This window comes from Prionailurus viverrinus, chromosome F2 (assembly GCF_022837055.1).
Source record: "Prionailurus viverrinus isolate Anna chromosome F2, UM_Priviv_1.0, whole genome shotgun sequence".
In the NCBI taxonomy this organism is placed as follows: domain Eukaryota; kingdom Metazoa; phylum Chordata; class Mammalia; order Carnivora; family Felidae; genus Prionailurus; species Prionailurus viverrinus.
The window spans coordinates 27,615,034-27,637,646 of record NC_062578.1 but is presented as its reverse complement, the minus strand read 5'-3'; the positions used below and the strand labels follow the sequence as shown (position 1 = coordinate 27,637,646).

The 22,613-nt window shown below is 34.8% G+C and overlaps 1 protein-coding gene and 1 long non-coding RNA gene across 3 annotated transcripts in view; one reads left to right on the top strand and one right to left on the bottom strand.

Annotated features, from left to right (window-relative positions):
- Positions 1–3,100, top strand: part of LOC125156771 (uncharacterized) — a 104,656-nt gene extending 101,556 nt beyond the window's left edge. The window contains exon 3 of the long non-coding RNA XR_007148765.1: positions 2,975–3,100. This is a non-coding gene — a long non-coding RNA (uncharacterized LOC125156771). The remainder of the gene's footprint in view (positions 1–2,974) is intronic.
- PKIA (cAMP-dependent protein kinase inhibitor alpha) overlaps positions 1–22,613 on the bottom strand; it is a 95,572-nt gene that overhangs the window by 51,885 nt on the left and 21,074 nt on the right. The window lies entirely within an intron of this gene.

Here is a 22,613-nt window from a genome sequence, read left to right as displayed (position 1 = left end):
CTTTAAGCAGTAATGCAGATTTGGAGATATTTTCTGAAAGTGCCAAAAGGAAGCACTGTTTTTCTTTCAAGTCCGTAGACTCTGCTAGTTGTAAAGGCTAGTAAGTCTCAAATGCAAATAGAATCAGCATTCCATATGTGGCAACCAAGAAATGATTTGTGTACCAGCTATTTTAACAAAAAAGGCTTGCAAACACAATAAATGAGTAGTGAAAGTCAAAATGATGCCAAATATGTGTGAAAGCAGAGAATTATAAATTTTTGGGGCAGATTAATTATAATATTCCTTCAGAAAGATTCATGTAATGTTATTTAAATGGAGAACACAGTCAGATGATCTAGATTATCAAGCTGATACTATAATACTACCAAAATTCTTTGTGTGATAATATATGTTGTAGGGATAAATAGAATTTTATGGGAAGAACTAATTAAATGAATAATAAATATCATTTATACTTTGGCATAAATATATCAAGTTGGGTTTTCTTGACTAGATGAATAGTAACTATGGATAAAAGGAAACTGTGTTTGTTGTTGCTGTTGTTTGTTTTTCCAGAGTGTAAAACACTTTAAAAAGGAGGGTGGGGAGGTGGGGTTGTATTTATGTATTTGGGAAAATGGCTCCATGGGCTCTACCTCTGTGATATAAACATTTATTCTAGAGCTGAAAGAGAGTTTGGATTAGTTATTTCAACACATCTAAAAAACAGTCATGTTTAAACACTAGGAGATGAAGAGATACCAGTTTATATATTTTTTCAAACTGTAAGAAGAAACCTCCTTTCAGTTTCCATCGGAACCCCACAGGGTTCACAGTTCTTCTGTATTTATTTATTTATTTTTGAGAGAGAGAGAGAGAGAGAGAGAGAATCCCAAGCAGGCGCCTCACTGTCAGTACAGAAAAGCAGGGTTCGAAATCATGAACCATGAGATCATGACCTGAGCTGAAGTCAGATGCTTACCCAACTGAGCCACCCAGGCACCTCTTAGGGTTCACAGTTCTTAAGCAAAGCAGTACAATGCTTACATGAGTGCTTTCTCCTGCTGTGAATAGCTTTCCAGTCTTCCCACCAGTTCTCATCCCTTCTCTTAGTGTCTTGGTCAGAATTCAAAATTCAACCCAGGAAATTTGTTTCCAGTTTCACTGCTGGTACCTGATCATGTTATTTCAATCACCTTAGCACATTTATACCATCTACTTCCTAGAAGAGGTAGTATACATGTGAGATTTAAATAAAAGAATGCCCATAAAGTGTGTAATGCTCAGCTTCTATCACAATATGAATATTTAGTAGTTGCTAGCTAGCATTATTATTACACCATTTACATGAAAACAAGAGGGGCCTGGGTGGCTCAGTCCATTAAGCACCAGACTTTGGCTCAGGTCAAGATCTCACGGTTGGTGGGTTGGAGCCCTGCAATGGGCTCTGTGCTGACAGCTCAGAGCCTGGAGCCTGCTTCAGATGCTGTGTCTCCCTCTCTCTCTACCCCTCCCCCACTCATTCTCTGTCTCTCAAAAATGAATAAACAAAAAAAAAAAGAAAAAGAAAAAGACAACTAATTTGTACTAGTTGCTTTTTGATTTTAGATTTCTTTCACACATCTGTGTTCTTCCTCTCCAAATGGGATAAAGGAAATAAATAGACATTTATTGATTATCTACAATGAGAGGCAGTGCAGGGTATAGAATTAGTGATTCTCAAGTTGAAACGGACCTGGATTTCAATTCCATCCCTGTGATTTACTTGGACTTCACTATGTCTCACTTTCCTTACTGTTAAATGGAGATTGTAAGGGACATTGCAAGGATTAAAAATAATTATAGGGGTGCCTAGCTATCTCAGTCAGTAAAGCACGTGACTCTTGATCTTGAGGTTGTGAGTCCGCGCTCCATGCTGGGTGTAGAGATTACTTAAAAATAAAATCACATAAAAATAATAATAATCATTATAATAGTATTTGGATTCAGAGGAGTATTCAATACCTTATTTAATGTAAACTATTATATAGTAGTTGATTGAGTTTTGAGAATCTGATAACGGCTATGTATTCCTTCCCTAAAAGTAAACAAATAACCCTTCACAGCATTTTACATGTAATTCCAGGAATTTGTTAATATAAAAACCAATCAAAACCCTTAGTTGGCACAAACAACTCAGTAAAATTGTTACAGGTGAAAGAATTACAGTTCTTCTTAAAATACAGACTACCATCCTGGAGAAAGACAAGCAATATTTTAATGTGCTCAAAATTTGGATCAAAACTGTGAGCTTACAGAATGGTATCTCCACCAGGTCGTGAGTTGACCAGGATTGAAATTCCTGACATGATTGTCCCCATCACAGGCTTGAAAACCTGGCACGTGATCAAGTGCAACCTGGAGCTGAAGAGCTTCAGTCACTTGTCTGTAAAACGTGTATGTTAATACCATTATAACAATGGCATTAAGATTAAGTAGTAGAGCACAAGAAAACTCTCCTAGCACCGGGCAGCCCAGAAATAAATCTTTCAGCTCTTTCATTTCTCTTTTTCCTTCTTGCTTTACTCATTTCCTTCCTTGCCCTGAGTTCTCATTTTGTTTCATGTTCTAAAATGGCGAAGTCTTTGTAATGCTTTTACTCCAATAATGTCATATAACTTCTAGCTTAATAAAGAAAGCCTAAGAAATAATTGAGGTAAATTACTTCAGTTTATTACCCTCATTTGTCCAGAAATGTATCTCTTTGATTCTCCTTTACTATTCGTTGTTCATCATCCATGGGCACAAATTGGATGTGTATCAAATACATTAAATCTCTGGAAAATTCTCTCTGGTGCCATTTGGGGTTTCATTTATATACTATATAGCTTTCCGAAATCTAAACTATCGTTTATAATCCTCTTCTGTTTTAATACTCTAAAACATGGCTTCTAATTAATGGTTATAGTGGCATTACATTCATTTCTCTTTGCTTTTTCTCTGATCATTACAGGTACTACCTGACAAGTTAATGACATGGGGTTTCTGACTGTGAGGAAGGTCAAGGAGGAAAATACGATGAGTAAGGAAGATAATGAATAGAATTAGTGGAACTTTAGCAGTAATAAAAACAGTGAAATTACAGTTAATTTAATTAATTAGAAGTCAGGAAAATTTTGTCATGTGTTGTCATTAATTGGTCAACTAGAGTAGTCTCACAAACAATAAAGAGCAAAGAGTGGAAAATCTATTGTTTCTGTCATCTTCTTCTTGTTATCAGAGCACTTTTCTCCTAGTTAATGAAACAATAACAATGTTTCATTGTTATGTATCATTTGAATTTAATGTCATCAGTGTAAGATATGGAGATATATGAAGCCTCTTATACTTTATTCACAAATTTAGTATTACAGCATCATATATTCCACAGTAAAAATCATTTAGGAGAAATGTAGAATTCATGCAAAGTACAATAATTTTTAAACTTAAAAAAATTTTTAAAAGATTGCTGACTATGTCTTGGCACACTTTCCTTTGTAGAATATGTTAGAGCCCGCCTTTTTTTTTTTCATTAAGAGCTACTGTACTATAGAAAAAGCCTCTATTCATATTCATAATCATCAGTCAAATCAAGGATCTGGCTTGCTTAGAATTAGTAACTCCTTTTTTCATTTCTTAACAAAGAAAGGAGCATCTGATAAGAAAAATAAAATCCTATTTTTGTTAAAAAAATAGTAAATGATGGAATATTAGAAAATTATTTTTCATTAATAAATATCAATAACTACTAAATACTGCTCCATGTAAATTAAATAGAGTCTTTGGCTATCAGATTCTAAATATGAAATGCATCCATATTCAGGAATCATTTCAAAGCAAGTATGGTGTTATTGTTGGGGTTTTTTTTGGTAACTGAATAACCATAATGAGGAATAAGATCAATCTGTTTTAATTTACGTAACTGCTAAATATAAAATAAAATTTAGAGTTTTTTTAATTTTTTCATTTTAATTTTGTAAGGAGACAAAGAAATTAACTGTGCTTTCTATCATATTTTAGTTTTTGTTCAACTACTGCTGCCAAAATTCTTGACAGATAGTATTACCTGTCTGTGTCCTTTCAGAACAACTTCCTTGCATACCAGTGCCATTAAAAAAAAAAAAAAATCAATAGCCTTAGGAGACCTTTCAAGTATTGATTCATCCCTCAAATATGATCCAATTTAGCAATAAAATGATGTGGAGGTTTATATCTTTTTCTCAGTGCATTAAATTTGGAAGGTTTAAATGTCTTTTCCTAGATGACAGAAATGGCTTTTATACAAACACACATGGATACACACACACACATATCATTTGACATACTTTCCATCTGTAATTCCACACTGAATTTTCCTTGCCATTCACCAACACCAAGGCCAGTTTATCAAACTCCTTTTCCCTGCTAGCTGGTTTGCATTCAGGAAACAGGGAGACATTATTGTGTCTGCTTTAGTTAACCTACATCTTACTTATGAACTAAGAAGAAATTATTTTTATTTACTGGTATCTTGACCCTTTCATATAATTACTTTTAACTATATGACTTTCAGGACTAGTCTTATGATTGAAGATACAGGAAAGATCTGATGCTAAAAACGTCTTCCCATCTACTAACAGATGCTTGACGGTCACTTCGTACCCGTTTGCTCTAAACCTATCCCTTTAGCTTAAATCTTTCTTTCCTGTTGAACTTCAAATACCTGTCGTACCTTAAGATCTTAGTCATTTTTTTCTTAGCCTGAATGATCCAAAAGCAAATTTTGAAAATGTGTGGGAAGGGAGAGAACTTGAGGGCACAGGCTTCTGCAGAGAGTATTCGGTAACAGAGGGCATAGAAATGATAAATAGACTCACAGGGGAAAGAAACTCAGACAGTGGAGCTTGATGAAACTGAAGTCAATATTGTAGTTTGGCCTCAGGTCTATTCTAATTAGTTAGACAAGGAAGTTCTGAAGGTGACTGCTATTTTTGTGTAAGAGTTCACCTGAAAAGCATAACTTATAAATACTTTGTGCCCCTGCATATTACAGAATGTGTGATTCAAATTGCAAGAAACAGGCAGATTCCCACAAGGCCTTGGCCATACACCGTTTTGTAGCCTGCTCACTTTGAGCATCCGAAACTGGCTTGTAGAAATATGGTTCTTATTTTAAATTTCTCATTTCCCAAATTGAAATGATTTTTATTTAAAAATTAGGCTTTTTTAAAAAGACCACAAAAAGACTAAAATTATTCCTTGACAAGAATCTAATGTTTACCACTATAATATATTGTGTACAATTTATTGACTATTTCTCCTAAGTATATAGTTAGGTATTCCATAATCTAAAATTTTTTAGGTGTAACTACAATATGATTCTGGTGTCAACCATAAAATCCTCTCTTATAAAACTGGTGAAATCCTTGGCTACAAAAATATGTTTCTATTTTATATCACTGTTTCTATATTAGTGGTATCCATATTCCCTAGCAGGTTACTTTTCAATCTGGTAAACTTCTCCTATGTCACTTCCTTGAATCATAGATAAAATACAAATTGCAGACAATTCTCCCATTTATGTTTATAATTTTTAAAATTTCAACTAACAGTGCAAAGTTTTCATCGACGATTTCTGTAGCTTTCTCTCTTCCCAAACTTCTTATGTCAATATTAAATTCCTGGATTTAAATATGTGACTCTTTTCTAATGTGTTCTCTATTAAAAGTTTTCTTTTTCTTAGAATTATTAGTAGAAGTGGTATTTTCATGGGAAGAAAAGAGCATCTTCGCTACTACTTCTCTGTCAGTGCTTTGGGACTACATACTCAGTTGCATGATAAAAAAAACAAACAAACAAACAAACAAAAAAAAAAAAAAAAAAACCTGGCCTGGCATCAACTGGTGGGATTAAAAACCACTGTTTCACTTCCTCGCAATTAAAATATTTACATCAATTTCTCTTTGTTTTATAAATGGCATGTAGAACCCAGCGTGGGTGTGGCTCATGAATCTGCTTCTCTGACTCATGATCTTAGACTTGTTGCTTCCAACTTCTTTATAAATACACCTTTTACCAATAACTGGAGGCCAGGTTTGTTTAATCTGGTTGGTTCTCAACAGTTTAATAGTATGAGGCATCTCTTGAAGCTACTTCTTTGCTATATCTGTAAAGTAGCTCTCCCATACCCTCCCCCAACTCTTGTATTCTGCTGCCTGTTTAAACTTAAAATCTGCAAATAGTCCATCGGGTTTGTTTTGTTGGTGGACTGGCTGTTTTCCAAGATTTTGTTGTTGATCTTGTCTGACTGTTTAAGGATGACCTTTTGGTGATGTTATAAAACTTCTTAAGAAAAGTAAACAGATGTGCTCATCTAGCCTTCTTCGAAAGACTGCAAAAAAGCCAGTTTTAAAACAGAATGGCTTGGTATAGAGAGCTGCGGCGTATTACATCTGCACCTGCATGTTTTCAGCGTTCAGAACTAAAAAATTAGCTCTGCAGTATATAATCAGACACAAAGTAAAAGCAAAAAAGAAACCAGTAATGAAATTTTTCTGCCAGATACTTCAACAGTATTGATGGATAGGCCTGCTACTTTTAACATTCACATAAAGACGGTAGCCAAATAACCAATTCCATAAAACAACCAATTCTTCCATGAGAAGAGTTAATGGACATGGACATCAGGAGTATTAGACCTGGTGAGAATTCTGAAGGTCTTCTTTTTTAGAGGAGGGATAAGAGGTCTAGAATGGTTAAGTGACTTGCTGAAACCAGAGGCAAGACCAGGATCAGAGTTGGGATTTTCTGCCTTTTGATCCAGAAGACTGAGCTTATTCTTTGACTGAATCAGCTGTTTCTGCATTTACATCTAGAGAGCCCACATGTACCAGATTTGTTTCCATTGTTACTAATAGAAGCAAGTCCGTACTTTTACAGGTATTACAGCATAAAATTAGCCCATTAGTCAAACTTGTCAAAAATTAGTCAATCTAATATTCCCAAAGAGACAGTGCTTTGTAGATTCTTTTTTTAAAAACTGGAAATAGGAATTAGATAACGTATGTTTGCATATATGTGTGTGTGTTCAAATTTGAAAGAATATAATTTTTGAATTTTTAATTGTCTAGTTATATATGATAGCCAAAAATAGAATATTCTAGCTAATCAAATATACTTGTAGTATTTACTTATTTTTGTAAGGACCTTTATATACCTGTATGGTTTTAAGGATAGTTAATGGAACAGCATGGAAATGTTACGTATTTTCAAGCTAACACTGCTAAATCTTTTTAGGTATCCTAAATTATGTGAAGACTGAAATACTATTGCTTTGCCCACTGTACAGAAAGCAGCTCATGTTTCACCTTGAAATAATACTGCATCAATCTCAGGAAACAATTTGTAGATTGAAAAGCTCATTCTCTGCATGACACATTAAATTTTCACAAGGATTTAGTTAAAAGAATTTGCCTTTTAAGGTTTTGATCACTTTTCACCATTGTTTCTATGCATTTTCCTGTTAAGGTTCCCTGATCCTGTTGCTAAGCAACCCTGCATTCTTATTGGGGAATGATGATGAACTAAAAATTATTTTAAATATGCCTGAGTGTATATAGTCTCTTTAAGAATATCTTGATACTTTTGTCTAAGAGGTTGTGTAAGAGGATTATTCATTGCAATTCAGAGATCTATAGGAATATAAATGATAGAATAGAGTTTTCCAGGAGAGTTGGAAGAATGCCAATGGTACACTGGAAAAGCACTAGATCTTACTTCCTCCCTGTATGCTTTTTTTTCTGGAAAGGGTAAAATCCATAAGATGAGAAGTTAAAGGATTCACCAAAGGATTTCAAATCAACATAAGGAAGATGTTCCTTTTATTCACTAGATTAAATTATTGTTTTTCTTTAAATTCTGAAGAAAAACTATAAAGCCACATTATTTTGAAAACTAAGTTCCATATAAGCCTGACATGGGTATTTGAATTTTATCAGGCTTTCAGATCAAACTGAATGTTAATTAAATTCTTTCCACCTGTTTGCTCTTGTCCCAGACATCCCTCCTCAGTTCAGAAATATCCTCCTTTCAACAATTTATTTAGCCAGATGGGACTGGCACCAGCAGCCTTGGTATTTCCTGTCCTGATATATAGGGAGATATAAACAGACTACCAGCATATAGCCAGCATACAGTGAGAGTTCGTGTATACCACTCCCAATGTGAATCTGATAAAATAAAAAAGGTTGTTCCTTTAAACAATCTTTTTCAGTGATAACAGAATCAAAGGAACAAAGATATTTTGTTACTAAAGAATCTTAGAGAGTGTCCTAAGTACAAGAGTAGAGCCCCACTAATGGCAACCCAATAATGTATAGATGACAGTGCAGCCAAGGGATAGTCTCCTGTGGTGATACCACCTTCAAAAGTTTTGAAAGTTACACCAAACATCACCTGTTTTCTTTATAACCTTCCATGTCTCTAACATTTAAAGATACATCTAATACTATACTGATTCTATTTCTATTTTGAGGGTGATCTTTTGTTAGAGGTATGATCTAATATACAGAGCTTAAAGTGTTGATTATTTGCCCCTTCTAAAACTTTATTACAACTTAAGTTTATAATTATATGACCACTCTAGATGTTAGTTTCCTTGCTTATAAAGTGTGGTTTGCAATGCTTTCCCTACAGAGAAAAGATTAAATCTGATAATAGCATGGTATCTACCATATAGTCAACATTCAGTGTGAGCTCCCTTTCCTGTTACCTTCACTGGGTATGGCCTACTTCTAGTTTTCTAGGACTTACTAAAACAGTTCATACCTTCTAGGAATACATGGTTTCTATTCCCTTACAATCTTCAGTTTTATCAAACTAAAGTCTCTTAATTCTTTTATAATTCTTGCATTCTTATTTCCCAGCCTGGCTACCTTTTTCTGATTTTTTTTAGAATTTAGATTAATTTATCAGGCATCTGCTTAAGTACTGTAAGATGAGGGGCATTACAATAGGTCCTGAGTTTACAAATGTAAACAAGATCCCTGTCCTCATGAAGTTTACCGTCTAGTGTCAACAGCAGTAAAAAGACAAAAAAATTGCAATTATACCTGATAAGTTCTGTGATATTGGCAAAACTGTGGCCCTGTAAGAACACATAAGTGAAACATCTAAATCAAATAAGGGAGAATGGGAGATTAGGGGAGCTTCCTGTTCTTATAGGCGTTTCTCCAGAGTTGCCAAACAGATCTGTATTTGCATTCCAAATTTGGATTGACCAACCAGTCAGCCTTAACATTCTTCTTAGCTTGACTAAACTTCAGACAGGTTTCTTCCTGACTGCAGGCCCCTAACCTCTTCTTATTTAAAGCATTTGCTTTAGAAAACTTGCTACTGTGAATTTGATCTCTGACCCTTTGATATGTAAATCTTCTTCCAACCTCTTGACAGTTTCAAACCCAGGAGTATCTTTCTCAATTACCTGGGGGCCATTTGCTTGAAACATAATCAAGAAAGAGAGCAGCTCCATTCTCTGTGGGACAGTAAGAGTCTACTTCAATAAGTGCCAATTAGAAAACGCAGAAGGCCTAATTGCCACTGACCAATCTACCGCCTTGGGGTCCTCCAGTACTATTCTACTAGCTCACCCCAGCACTGAAAAACTCTCCCGCCTTTCGTTTCAGCAGAGTTGAGCCCAGTCTCTCTCCCTTATTGCAGGAGTCTTCAATACACTTTCCCTTGCCTGTTTAATTCTGTCCTTTGATAGGATGCAGTCTAGGTTTTGTACAAGGAAGAGCTGATTTTTGCCTGGTATTCTACTCACTGATGTCTAGCACTTAGTCAGTCTTTGTAATTGCTGATTAAAATAAGTCCACCATGTCAATCAATGTCTAGAGGGCTCTAAACTCTCACCAGCAATAAATGAAGCCCCAGATTTCACCACTTTCTGATTGTAACTAGAATTTTCCCCCCATAATGTATTTCTTTACACTTATGTACAAAATATGCCTTTGCTTCAGAGAGACTGTGAGTAAGCTAAAATATTCACTCTTCCTACTATACTCATTCTTTTGGTACTTCAGTGATTTCAAGGGATCAGAATCCTGGGCAAACATGGGAGCAATTCATCATGTTCACTATCTATAAATTACTCAACAAGGACTCTACCTGCCATACTCTCCATGAAGCTCATTATAGGATCAATGGAGACACTGAATTCTCAGACTGAAAAAGAATTTCAGATAATTGATGGTTTTAGCCCCAACTTTAAATTCTAAGATGGATGGAAATTTCTAAATAAATCATAATAAATTATACATTTATCTTCCACAAAGATTGAGTAATAACATTTTCTAAAGATTGTTGTAGAAATTAAGCTTCAATTTAAATTTAATTTTAAGGTAAATAAAAATATTCCATTCTGATACCTTTTTCATTATAAAATTTATAAAACGAAATTTATTTTTATAATGTGCACATTTGCTATATCAGCCTTTTCTCTTTCAAAAAAAACCTGTTACTAATTTAAGCATATTATACAGCATATGGTACCTTAGAATTAAAGAAATATGGGAGAATGATTTGATTACCTCCTCATGCTACATGAAAATTCATTACTCCAAATTTTCCTGTACAGTTTTTTAAAAGATGCCTGTCATCTAACTCACACAAACACCCATATACATATATTGTTCTTGTTGGGGAACAGATTTAGTGTAATAAGTGGTAATTAAAGTTAGTGTGATAATTTTATGTAGTTATAATTTACAATATAGTAGAAGTGTTGTTTTTATATAAAGATGAATTTCTTTTTCAAATATACTGTAGACTCATATAACTATCTCACAATACATATATTTATCCATTATATTAGGTTTAGAATACTTTACTACTTCAGTGAGTTGAGTATGATATCTTATAATTATACCTTTGTTTTTATCATATATTGTACATACAGAGTCTGGTGGGAAACATATCCCCTGAATTATAATAGTATCATTAGTGGAAAATGCAATATTCTTTTAGTACATAATAACATGAAATTAGGACAGATTTTCAGCAAAAGAAGGGAGTTGCATATATTGGCCTTTATTGGCAGGCCTATTTCTCCCTGGTAATTACCTAGTCTTTATGTACATGTTATAATGCATTGCTCCTAAGGAAATCCAGCTTTCTTTGCTCTTTAATCTTTTCTTCCCACAAAATACTTGGCAAACATAGCTATGAGCTTGATGTGAAGTGGTTGTATATATCAAAATTTCTTTACAAGCTTACTTAACCAAGGTACCAAGTAATTTACCCAGAATCCAAAACAAATCTGTTGAAGAGCCAAGTGTGCAAAAAATCCTGTAACACACTAGATTCCAATGAGCTGCAGTTTTTATTAATTTTATACCACTTAGCAAACTCAGATTGTGCTTTATGTTGGGTTTCTTTAACTGACAAACGCTTAAGAGCACACTTTAAATGCAGTTACACTGGGAGACTATGACAGAAAATGCATTAGGAATACAGACAAAAAAAAAATCACTTACATATGCCATGTGTTCTGCTGAAGGGAGAATTTCAGCTCCAAAATGAGTTTATTAATATGTTATGTGTTTGGGATAGAAAGCTCTTATCTTTTGAGAAAGAACATTAAATATTATACTTATGCAGTTTAACACTTCTTGAGATACACCTTTAGAAATAATACTTTGTTACTACAGTTTTGAGAAATTTCAGTTGTTTCATAGCTATTTATCTCAATATTCATGAGAGATACTTATGACAATATTTTATTAATAACTATGAGATATTTAACAACAATGTAGTATTAGAATTTCAGAAAATTAATAAGCCAATAAAGGTACATCTCCTGGTTCAAACTGCAGAAATGAAAATTCTGAAGTCAAGTAAACTGGGCAAAGTATTTTGCTGTTTAGTTAAAGAAACTAAATTTATTTATTTATTTATTTATTTATTTATTTATTTATTTATTTATTTTTATATGAAATTTATTGTCAAATTAGTTTCCATACAACACCCAGTGCTCATCCCAAAAGATGCCCTCTTCAATGCCCATCACCTACCCTCCCCTCCCTCCCACCCCCCATCAACCCTCAGTTTGTTCTCAGTTTTTAAGAGTCTCTTATGCTTGGGCTCTCTCTCCCACTCTAACCTCTTTTTTTTTCTTTTTTTTCCTTCCCCTCCCCCATGGGTTTCTGTTAAGTTTCCCAAGATCCACATAAGAGTGAAAACATTATGTTATCTGTCTTTCTCTGTATGGCTTATTTCACTTAGCATAACACTCTCCAGTTCCATCCACGTTGCTACAAAGGGCCATATTTCATTCTTCCTCATTGCCACGTAGTACTCCATTGTGTATATAAACCACAATAAGGAAACTAAATTTAGATGTCCCCCATTCTTTTACCACATTTTTTAAATGCATTCAGATTAATCTGGAAAACTTCATCAGGAGGTTTACTGATATTTAAAGGTAGAACATTTTTTATTGTCAGGCTGATTTTTAAAAGATTAACTACAGCAAGGATATATAAGTCAAATTAGTACAAACAACATCCTGGCTAGTCTACCTCAGTCACTTTCCTAAAATTCAAGGTTATTAATTACTCATCTTATGAATTTAATTTTAGAAAAGCCTCAAATTAGCAACAAGTTTTCATATGACTCAAAGCAGTAAAGGTTTTACAGAATTGTTTAATTTTTCTTCAATTAAAATATAGATTAAGATACATATTAATATTTTATAGAAAAGTCACATATTTTTCAATGAAAGAAGTCTTCCCTTCTGTGCTCCCAAAGGGCATTTGTGTGCAAAACTTAATATTGGTTCAACTCTGTTTCTTTTCTGATTCAAGACTTCAGTATGAGTGATGATTAGCTACATGATTAAATGGCCAGGAATCTCCTCAAACATTTTTTTAACTCCCTAATACAGTCTTTTGTATCAAGCAGCAGCTCACCAAGTAAGTGTTGGATGAATGAATGGACAGATCCCATTCATACACTATCATAATGACTAAATTATTCTTTAAAAATCTGAGGTTTAATTTTGTGTGGTCAAGTACTAAAAACTGGAAATAGAAATCAATAGTTCCTTTTATTTGTAACATGACCTCTGTCCTCAGAAGATGGTGAAAAAGGCAGTTTTCCCAGTGGCTTCAGAAAACATACTAAATGATTAGAAGAACTAAGATATTTATGATATATATTTAATTGGTTTGGGAACTGAGTGAACAGGTATTAATTCTAAAGACAGTCCAATGCCAATTTCAATGATGAGGACTAAACTGCAAAGGTTTCAAACTCAGCCCCACAATTTATTAATTTTGGCTCACATAATAATGCCTCCTGATACTGTCACACAAGCCCTTATTTTGAGATAATAGGTGATTTGACTCTGTATATGTGGGTTTTTAAAATATTACATAGAAAGCTACACTCAATATTTTGTATGTGTATGAGAAATATGATACTTTGGGTATATTGTTATTTATGATAAACCCAGATTTACATAAGTTTACCTCAAACTGAAAAAAAAATGCTAATTAATATTTTCCCCTTTAATGTAATTACCAACAGTCTCTTCCCCCTTAATTATGTGGCCCTGTGTCTAGGCTACTGATTTGTGCAGGATGCCAAAGTTATTACCACTGAAATATGCCATCAAAGAGGCAGATGTTCCAAGTGAAGTCAAGGAATTACTCATGGTTTTAGCATGATAAAAAAAAATTAGCAGGTTTTTTTTTAAGTTTGTTTATTTATTTTGAAAGAGAGAGAGAGAGAGAGAGAAACAGGTCGAGTAGGGGAGGGGCCGAGAGAGGGGGGGGGACAGAGAATCCCAAACAGGCTTCCTACTGTCAGTGCAGAGCCTGATGCAGGGCTTGAACTCACAAACCCTGAGATTATGTCCTGAGTCAAAATCAAGGGTCAAATGCTTAACTGAGTCATCCAGGCACCCCCCAAAATTAGCAGTTTTAATGCATTAGTTGCTATAAAAAAGTATTGATTTCATTAGCTATTCAGGAAACCTTCAAAACAATACATGACCAGTAGGCTGGGCCAGATTTTGCTAACTATGGCAAACCGGTCTTCATAAAACAATCTAAGGGGCATTCTTGATCTAAACTCAAACATCTACAAAACCTTGCAGGAAGATTGGACATGGTGATTTATCATGAAGGATGGCAATTCAGCTTAACAACTGAGGCAATGAGATGGATGGAATATGCCCTTTCCAATGAAGTTACAATAAATTCTATTGATGGTAACAGTATTTCCATAGGCCTCTGTTTCCAAGAGGTTATATACAGTATCACAGAAGAACACTGCAAACACATAACTGGGTCTTTATGAAGGATCAGAAAAATACATCAAATCTCTCTTGACCAGAACTAAGCTTTTGCAATGAAAATAACCATTATTATCATTATAGGCTTATTATAGTATTATTAAATAAATGATTATTATATGCAGGGAAGACAGATTGGCATCATATCAGCATTACATCACTAAAACCTAATCAGTACACAAAACATGCTAAGCCTAAACTAAGGATTCTCACTTCTGATCTCAAGGTTATGCTGGTTTATCACAATTCTTCAGAGAAACTCATTATCAAACTTATTGTATCTTATCCTTCACTGTATCAGAACTGTTTCAGAAGGGATCTTGTTAGTCATCTCCATAAAAAAAAGTCATAGTCTTTTCTATGAAATCTTTGGAGGTTGCTATGACAATGGTATTTCTAGCTTAGCTCACAATTCATATTCTTTAGTTCTTACCCAAAGTAACCTGGTTCTGCTTGTTAGATGTTATCTTCTAAGATTCCAAAAGATATTCCCAAAAGTCTTCTTCAGAGATTGGGATTGGAAAATAAAGAATTATTAAATGTTGAACTTAAAAAAAAGTCTTTTGTATTTTGAGCACCCTAATATAGCTATCTTTATTTTGTACAATCCCTTTTGTTAACAAGGATGCACATTTTCACACGGTCACGTTTATAGCAAACATACAGTTTTGCTTTATCCTTCTACTATTTTCAATAGTGAAAGCATTTTTCATATTATGTAGTTTGGGGGGGGGTTATTTAATATTAAAGAATAGATGACATTTAGTGGATATCCACATTTAATAAGTTTCCTATTACTAGTTACTTAATTTGTGTTCATCCCCCCCTTTTTTACATATAAACTTACAAAGAATATTATTATGAATATGCATTTTTTTCTTCTAAGGAATTGTTTCTTTAGAACAACTTAGTAAGAGTGAGACAAGTGTTATGATTTGCTTGGCCTGCCTTTACAGTATTTTTAAAAGTGTAAAATTGAATGTGTTTAAGGTGAGGCATATACAGTATCCTGTTTCCACTGCCTCCCCTCAGGCCACAATGCACATTTACATTACTTACCTGACCCTTGGAAGCTTTCAAATTTTTGACTCCTGAAGTAGTGGATCAAAGGTGTAAGTATTTTCATGACTTTCAGTAACTAGTATCACTGAACTCGTCAAAACCAATTATACCTATATTTTTATTTTATTTTATTTATTTATTTATTTATTTATTTATTTATTTATTTATTTATTTATTATTATTTTTAATTAAACTGCATGCTCATTGTGGGGCTTGAACTCACAACCCCAAGATCTACCAACCAAGCCAGCTAGGTGCCCCTAATTATACCTACATTTCAATGGCACCAACTTTCATTCATTTGAATGCTTGCACAGTGCTCTACAGGCATTGGGGAAACGATGAAATAAGACAATGAACAGGGAGTTACAATGAGGTGTGATATAATAGAAGTTGGAACTAGATCCCAGGCCTAATTGTGAGAAGGGTAGAAAACAGCCGTTTCCAGTTAGGGTCATCACATGGGGAAGGGATAGCAAGCAGATAAAGTATGGAGGAAGGAGAATTCCAGGTAAAGAAAGTATCATATAAAATGGCCTAGAAAATATAAAGCAAAGCACATTTTAAGTATTATGTAGAAGGTGTGGTTAGTGTTGAAAGACATAAATATATATGAATATATATACCAGTTTTATAATAACATAGCCATCTTTAGGTGTCAATATTTTTCATTTAATGTATTAACTATATAAGCATGTTATAACAATGTGTTTTTAATATGTACTGGATATGAGAAAATCAAATTCCTGGCATGATCAATGGAATGAAAAGTGGACAGTGATTAGGAATCTCACTAGCTCTTGAAAGAAGACAGGCTTGTGTGGTTTGACAGCAGCATGGGCTTTTATGTAGGAGAGGAGAAGGTGATGGAATTGTAGCAGCAGGTGGGAACAGTCGAGGTACCTGAAGTGCCAGGCAAAAGAGTTTATTTTGGATTTTTCAGTGGTCAGTGAAATGACATAAAAATTTTAGAGAAAACAAAATCATAATGAAAGTTCACACTGATTCCCTTAATTCAGGCAAAATTCAGAATGTTCTGGTTTTAGCATTGGAAAACAATCTCCAGGTAATTGAAAGAAGAAAACCACAATCCATTAAGGGGTTCTCTCATTTCGACTATCACTGGGACCCCCATACCAGCCTCTAAGCCTCCATTCTAACACTTTTGTGAAGATATAGACAAAAATATCTTGTTTTGTTTCACTTTAGTACAAATGATATAGAAGAAACATCAAAAGAATTTATGAAATGATAAGAGACAGTAAGTGGGAAACAGGGAGTGTGAGAAATACAAAAAGTCTGGTTTACAAAGAACTAGTTTATTTTTTATAGATCATTGTTAGCCTAGAGTCCATGGAACTTTACTCTGGGCTCCAAGTATCTGTTAACCTATGAGATAGTATGTAAGATATTGTGTGCATTTGTACAGTCTGTATAAAGGATGGAAGAGCACCTCTGCAAACAGATAGAAAAGAAATTCTGGCAGTTGTCTGTTATGCAAGCCAAAAGCAGATGGGGCAATTTGGCAGAAACAATACTATAAGGGATATAAACAATTTGGTCCAAGTACACAGCTCTCTGGGTTGTGTTGAAAGAGTTGTGTTGCATTATTCAAAAGTAAATTTTCGAATGTCTGGAACAAGAGTTCTTTCCCCAGTGTTCAAGACGTAGTGTTTCTGAGAATCTCTTTGAAATCACATTGAACATTCTGTGCACACGTATATGTGTATGTACATTTTCTGAGAAGTCATTAAGAAGTTCATAAGCCCTTCTATGGTACTTCCTCATTCCCTTTCTGTGCTGGGTCTCCCATTTCTGAAGGAAGAAATTCTAACTTCTGAGACCTTGGGCATAAATCAGCAGGTGGTGAGAGCCCTCCTCTCCAACTCTGCATCTTTGAAGTGTCCTTAAGCAAAGCAAGCAGCCATCTTTTTTTCGCAATTATTATTGTGAACATCATTTTTCACAATTGTTATTTTAGAAGATTAACAGATGGGGAAGAGATGGGAAGTAGGTAGATAAGAGACTATTATAAGGGCCAAGGTGAAAAGTAACATAATTTAAACTATGATGGTATGAATGGGGATACAAAAGCAAGCATGGCAGGAGGGACAACTTAGTATTTGGTACAGTCAAAAAAGAAACAGGGCACCTGGGTGGCTTAGTCAGTTAATCGTCTGACTATTGATCTCAGCTCAGGTCTTGATCTCAGAGTCGTGATTTCACGTCCCATGCTGAGCATGAAGCCTACTTAAAAACAAAACAAAACAAAACAACAACAACAAACACCCAAAATGAAGTCACTTGGGCTAAGCCCCATGTCAACAAACCAAGACTTAATATCTACCTAAACTGACTGCAGTTTCAACCTCTTCTAGGAATTGAATCATAAACTAGTCAGTCTGGAATTTCCTGGCCAGCTAGTGAGGTAATCCACCCTGCCTTCCCCCAGAGGAATGTGACCTCGCCTGTAACAATCCTTTCTTTTATGATTCCCTTGTTCCACCCTTTCTGCCTTTAAAAATCTTTCCTTTCCAGCAGCTCTTGGAGTTCCCTTCTATTTGCTAGATGGGATGCTGCTTAATTTATGGTTTGTTGAATAAAACCAATTAGATTTTTTAAAACTCAAGTTGTCATTAAGTGTTTGGAAAACAAATTGTTTCTAAAAACTGTCACCGGGGCACCTGGATGGCTCAGTAGGTTGAGTGTATGACTCTTGATTTCAGCTCAGGTCATGATCTCAGGGTCGTGGAAATGAGCCCCATGTCAGGCTTTGCACTGAGTGTGGAACTTGCCTGGGATTCATATTCTCTCTCTCTCTCTCTTTCCCTCTCCATCTCTCCCTCTGCCCCCTCCCCCACTCGCTCATGCCCTTTCTCTCTCTCTCAAAAAATAAAATAAAATAAAATAAAATAAAATAAAATAAAATAAAATAAAAATTGTCACACTTGGGAAAAAGAAGGAAACCAAAGAGTTAATCAGTCCCTGGCATATAAAAGGAATATAATACATTTTGGAAAGAAGCAGACTATCATGTTGAAACTCCAAATTTTAGTAGTAGCCATATATTAATTTGTAGAACAGACAGCGGTTGGACTATATTACTAATGCTTATGATGCTTGAACTTCTGGTCATCTCAAGTTCACTGGCACTGATTATTGTAGCACTGAGTCCTATAAGTTTGAATTTTGAAATGTGGATGAGAAATGAGGTCATGGCATAGATAAAGAGAGATGATGAAACTATAAAAATGATAAGGATCTTGGTGAGTTGTAGTTGACCTCATTCAGGAAGGTGTAAGTGGGCACTGGTTCTGGAGGATACAGGAGTAGCTTGAACAGAAAGAGGGCCAACATTACTTCCTAACATTAAATTCAAATTAGAATTTAGAGAAGGTAGAATAATAATCAGAAAGTGACATAAATGTAAGCAGCGACTGACTTTCTTAGGAGAAAGAGAAAGCTAAATTTCTGTTGGAAATGGTAGGGAACTCATTTGAAAAGTCCAAATTTCAACCAAACTGAGGAAATCATAAAATATTAAGAATAAAGAAAGCTTAGTTGATTCAGGAGGAACATGGAAGTTGAGTTAGTAAAAACTAGTGTTAAAACATGTCTTTGCCACTCATCATATGAATAATTCTGGACTAATCAGAAAAAAAAATGAACTCTTATTCACAGTAAGTCAATTGAGAAAAGTGATAAATTTATGTAAAGTGCAATACAGTTGGTAATTTGCAATGCTTGAATAAAACTTCATGTTAAAATATAGAGAAAAAATTACAAACTATCTACTCATTTAAAAGAAAGCAATATTATCCTTTCTCATAAAGGTCTGAAAGTTAAAGAGAAAAAATATGAAATGTAAATTATTCACTGAAGTTTCTGAAATATTAGAAAGTTTGAATCACAAAGAGATTATGTTTGGGGTGCCTGGCTGGCTCAGTGGGTAGAGCATGCAGCTCTTGATCTCTCAGTCATGAGTTCAAGTCCCAGATGGGGCTGGGCATGGAGCTTACTTTAAAAAAAGAGAGAGATTATGTTTATCAAGGATGTGTTACTGTTTAATGCAGTGGTGAAAAAATAGAAAAATTCAGTGGGAATATACTTCCATTAAACGTTCCCCACCCCCCTTGCAGCTGTTATACAAAAGGGAGCCAGCATCTGCCCGTCATTTCCTTTGAATAGGGGTTAACTTCCTCCAAGAGGCTTAACTTTATGGTTAAGACCATGCCCTCTGGTATTGAACCCTTTCTGCTTGAATCCTAGACCTGCCCACTTGCTAACTGTACAACTTTTGACAAATTGCTTACTTTCTTTAAGTCTCTTTATTTTTATTTGTATAATAGAGGCAATATTTGTGAGGTTTAAATGCCACTAAAAATTAATCAGTATGTATTTAAGTTCTCAACAAATGGTGATTAAGAACATTATTTGTCATCGGGAGGAGTTTGGAAAGTTACATGGAGATAGTAGATGGATTCACAAGGTCATAGGGGAAGTGCAAGTATGTTGAGGTTAGGCCGAATTGGAATAGAATGAACCATTTCAAGAAAAGGAACAACTGAAAGGTGTCCTCCTTTCCCTTCAGTTGCCAAAAAAAGAGGTATGGTTAATAGAAAAGAGAGAACAGATTGAAAACTAGTGACTTCTAAATGCTTTATTTCTTTCCTTTAAATTTAATATAATTTTAGTTCTTTTAGGAAGGGCACAATCTCTCCATTTTGCCACAGGCCTCTTCCTTCTCTCTTACGTGTGACCTGGCCCAATTTGCTTGGCCCTATAGGCATTTGATTAGAGGATGCATGTTTGAAGTGTTTTACACAAAAACAGAAAAAGCTATTACATACTAACATCCAAAAGAGACATAGATATATATTTATGTATGTATGTGGGTCTACTTGTTCAACATCTCTCTTAACAAATCAGCAAGAGCTTCAAAGATAGAGTTTTCATCCTCTCTGACACTTGCTTGGGGCAGGGAACAGCAGCAGGGGTAGCAGAGAAATCTCAGATTGAAAGACAACCTACCAGTATTCACAGGGACCTACATTACCATTTCTTACTTTCTTCCTACCATCAGAGCTCTCAAAGAAGTCATTTATACCCTTTCATTGCCTTTTTCATTCATTCCATCTATGTATCTCCCACAATCAGGTTTACATTTTTTACTGCATTTTCTTCTGTAGTATTATAATTGCAAAAATGAAGTGAACTTGCCTCATTTCTCTCTCTTCTTGACCCCAAAGAACTATAAAACCAGTAAGTTTTTTTCCTCTTTCTCTTTTCCAGCAATCTACCCTGTAGGGTGTGAACCCTACAATGTGTATGACAAAATTGCCCTCTTAAAACATATTGAACTTTGAGTATATATGTATATTCAACTGTATATATAATTAAATATATATATTGAACTTTGTATATAATATTCATTTGTTATTCATTATTTATTATGTTCATTTATATGTATAAAATGAATGAATATTAATTTTATCCCTTAAAATTTAAACTCTCCAGGTAACAAATATTTTTGTCTTTGTGAGCTATATAGGTCTCTATCAAATACTCTACTTTTTTTTCTTGTTCTTTTCCTACAACTTTCTAAAAACATAATAACCATCCTTAGCTCATGCATGGATTTGGCCTGGAGGCCACAGCTTGTTTACTACTGCTTTAAAACAGCTCTAGCTTGGGGCCCCTGGGTGGCTCAGTCAGTTAAACATCTGACTTTGGCTCAGGTCATGATCTCATGGTTTATGGGATCTGGATTCTGTTTTGGATTCTGTGTGTGTCTCTCTCTCTCTCTCTTTCTCTCTGCTCTCCCTCCCATGCTTGTGCTTTCTCTCTCTTTGTCTCTAAAAAATAAATAAACATTAAAATTTTTTAAAAAAATAACTCTAGTCCAAGAAAAATATGACAAAACTAAGCAATCAGTTATTGATGTTGAATATTCCATATTTTAAGGCAGGTGAGGGACAAGTACTATAATGAAAATAAACTTACCACTTCTCAAGAAATACAAGAAACAAGATAAATTGAGTCCAATTATTTATGAGTAAACCAGGCAAGTTCTCATCTCCCAGTTGATGCCTCTGAGTCTCCCTTTTCTCATTCTACACAACTGTCATTTCCTGACAATGATTCCTTGCTCTCATTGAGGTAGAGTTCTCATTTTGCCTTAGATGTAGCCTTCTGACAAAGGAATTGCTGTACTTGTTTTCTCAATCTCTTATCATGTATGGGCTTTCTTCTTTGGTAAAGCACAGATATTTCTATTGAGAAAACTGCCTAGTCTGTTAGTTGATATCACCAACCTTTCTTTTCCTCTGCATTTTCTATGCTATGTTTAATCAACTTAAATTAGTCACAATTGATTTCCAGGCCCACCAGTATACCACCTCTGCCTTTCAATACTCACTCACCTTATTTCCCTGCATTTTTTTTTTGTCTATTATTTTTGCTTTAGATTTCCCTGTATTTAAATTCTTGTTAATATGCATAATACACTGATAGATATAGGAGAAACAAATATAATAGCTTTCTGCCAAGGCAAACACTCTCACAATGCACGGTTGTTTCTTCTCAATTGTGTGAAGGATCTGTCTGCTGGGGTGGGTCATTTTCATTTTCAAATAGGCAAGACTGTGTCACATACCAGCTGAACATCTCCAAATTCTGCCTATCTCCAGGCTATGAACTTTAGAATAAGCTTTGACTCTTAAGTATCTATTGTAGTCTGAATGTTTCTGTACCCACCAAATTCATGTGTTGAAATATCAATGTCCAATATGATAGCATTAGTAGATGGGGCTTTGGGAGTTGCTGAAGTCATGAGGTTGGAACTCATGGGAACAGATGGGATTAGTGCCTTATAAAAGATGCCCCAGACGGATCCCCCCCCCCTTCTACCATATGAGGACACAGGGAGAAGGTACCAGCTTAGGAATCTCAAAGAGGACCCTCAACAGAAGGTGACCATATTGTCACCTTGATCCTGGACTTCCCAGACTCCAGAAGTGTAAACAATAAATTTTTGTTGTTTATAAGGTACCCATTTGGTGGTATTTTGTTGTAGAAACAAGGTCAGACTAAGACCGAATCTTTCTTTCCCTAGGGGAATAATTTCTAAACCAATTACATAGTGAAATTACTGTATTGCCTCAGCACACACCAAATGATACCTAAAGAGGTCAAGTCCAGAAACAGGTTTTCTGAA